The sequence below is a fragment of the Lactuca sativa genome, chromosome 4 (genome assembly GCF_002870075.4).
Source record: "Lactuca sativa cultivar Salinas chromosome 4, Lsat_Salinas_v11, whole genome shotgun sequence".
NCBI classification, from domain to species: Eukaryota; Viridiplantae; Streptophyta; class Magnoliopsida; order Asterales; family Asteraceae; genus Lactuca; species Lactuca sativa.
In genome coordinates this window covers 345,916,609-345,919,412 of record NC_056626.2, presented here as the reverse complement: position 1 = coordinate 345,919,412, position 2,804 = coordinate 345,916,609, and the positions used below count along the sequence as shown (strand labels likewise).

At 40.2% G+C, this 2,804-nt stretch overlaps 1 non-coding gene across 1 annotated transcript; it reads right to left on the bottom strand.

Moving 5' to 3' along the window:
• Window positions 1-1,920: 1,920 nt before the first annotated feature.
• Window positions 1,921-2,027, bottom strand: LOC111910700 (small nucleolar RNA R71). The gene has a single exon (XR_002856606.1). It is a non-coding gene; the product is annotated as a small nucleolar RNA R71 (small nucleolar RNA).
• Window positions 2,028-2,804: the final 777 nt, after the last annotated feature.

Here is a 2,804-nt window from a genome sequence, read left to right as displayed (position 1 = left end):
TGTTTTCAGTCCAAAAGCGAAGCTCGGAAGCAAAAGGAAGCAGGAGAAGCGGTTGGGAGTTCGGGAGTTGAACAAAGAAGAAAAATGCTTAAAATACAAGGGACTCGGCGAGTAGGGTCGACTACTCGGCAAGTAGCATCGAAGATTCGAGAGGATAAAGACTCCATGACTTACCGTGTACGGGAATTAAGGGGTGGACTCGGCGAGTCGGTTCGAATCTATAAAAACAGTTGTCTAGATCGACATAAGGTATTCTGGAACCCTTAGGGAGAAGCAAGCTGCGAATCAGAGCCATGAGAGATCTGAAGAACGAAGATACAACCTAGAATTCAATTCCGAAGGAGATTTGAGGCAAATTCTCATCATTCTACTTAATCTATTGTTTTCAATCATGGTTAGACAATTAGAATTCGTTTTATTGTTGTTAATTACCTCAATCATGAGCTAAAACTCTTAAACTTCTATTTGGGGATACAAAATTGAGACTATGGTTTGATTATTGATAGGATTAATTCAATATTGATGATTTTGTTGATTTTAGCTTGTTAAAGAACCTTGTGTGTGATTGATAACTATTTTTCTGTTGATAGGAAGATAATTAAATAGTATGAACATCTTTTAATTATCAACCTCATATGTTTATGTGACCACTTTATCATATGTCTAGGAATAACGAACGTGAAACTAGAATTAATAGACAATTAGGTAAATTCATGTGTGATCTTGTTTGATGACCATCAGCAAGAGGTTAACTAAACGACCAAATTGGTTAGCTATTACAAGTCTAAATTAATCCGAATAAATAATCTAGTGAATTAAATTAAATTAGACAACTGATCCCTGTGTTCGATACCCTACTTATTTAGTTGTACCACAATTGATAGGTCCACTGCCTTTGTGTGTTCATTTTATAATTAAAAGTAGGTTTAAAATTAGTTCGTTTCACACACATCAAGTTTTTGGCGTCGTTGCTGGGGAACGGTTTTAAATTAGCACTAATTTCTATTTTTATCGATCCTTTGTGTGAGATTTATCTTACGCAAAGTTAAATTCTTAGGTAATTTAGTAGTTAGTATAAGTTTTAATAAAATCCGTTTTAATAAGTAATTAGAAAATTTTCTGTTTTTGCCTTGAACTCGCCGAGTGCACTCGAAGCAACTCGGCGAGTCCATCGCTGTTCACAATTTTAACTTTTATTTTATTTTTGTTCTTTTCACGTGTTTTTCTTGTTTTATTTGCAGTTGTTTCATGACCCGAGGATCTAATACACCTCTGGTCCCTCCTCTCGAAGACCCGGAATCCGCACTAAGGAGGAACAAAGGAAAATCCGTTGGAGAATTCGTCTCTTCAAATAATTCTCCACTACAGAACCTTAAGTCCGTTTTCAGCAAGAAGAAGAGCAGTAAATCAGGAGCATCCAGCGCCTTTGTAGCAGTCAAAGACCCGATTAAAGAAGACACCGAGTACGAGACCGAGGAAAAAGAAGAACCTACATACGAGCACGAATCCGATTTTGAGGACGATTTAGCTATCAATATGGCTAATATCGATGAAGTCCCCATGGGGGAATGAAAGAAGAGGATGTGTGACGATACCGGCCTGGGAATTATGCAACCCGTAATTCCCGCTACTGCTACTTTCGAGCTAAAGGGCCACATACTCGCTCAACTTAAGGAGATTCCCTTCTATGGAAAAGACCACGAAGATGCTTACAAGCACTTGGATGAGGTAAATGATGTGGCTGACTACTTCAATGTACCTAATGTGCCACGCGAGACCTAGCTACTTCGTATGCTTCCAGTCACATTCAAGGGTGCTGCAAAAGATTGGCTCAAGTCACTTCCCCCCGGGTCGGTCACCACATGGGCTAAGATGAAAGAGGAATTCATAGACCATTTTTGCCCGCCTTCTAAAATAGCCAAGTTGAAGAAAGCTATTGCCAACTTCTAGTAACAACCCGGAGAGTCCATTTATGAGGCGTGGGAGAGGTACAAAGGTCTTCTCAGAAATTGCCCCCACCATGACCTTAATAGCCAACAAGAAGTCTCCATCTTCTATGATGGAGTCAATGTTACCACAAGGCAATTGCTCGACTCACAAGGTCCGCTCACAAAAAAGGCACCCCCGGTAATCAAGGAATTAATTGAAGAATTCTTAAAACACTCTAGAGAATACCACAACCCAAGAAATGAAGTAAGTCGAGGGGTAGTGAACTCGGCCAATGATGGCATGGCGGCGATGATGGCTAAGCTCGATAGTTTAGATAGAAGGATGACAAAAATGGATCAAACAATCCATGCTATTCGAGTTGGATGCGAGAACTGTAGAGGACCTCATCTCATGAAGGATTGTGACTTCGATGAAAATGGAAACAAGAAGGCGCAAGTGTTCTACTCAAGCGGCGACAGATACGACGAGAATTGGCGGAAACCCAAGAAGGAATGGCTCCCGTATGAAGAATACAAATAGGAAAAGGAGGAGAAATACAAGCAGAAAGAGAGGGGTTTCTATCAAAAGGAAGAACCGGTTGTGGAAAAGAGAGCCGACTTAGAAGAAATGTTCACAAGATTCATAGCCGCGTCCGAGAAAAGACACAATGATCATGATGCTGCAATACAAGAGACCAGAACTATACTTAGGAATCAGCAAGCATCTATTCTCAACATTGAGAAACAGCTAGGACAACTTGCACATCAAGTGAACGAGAGAAGACCGGGTGAACTTCCAAGTAAAACCGAGAATAATCTGAGAATGGTGAATGTGAATGCTATAACCTCAACTAAGGTGCATGCAGAAAAGACAGA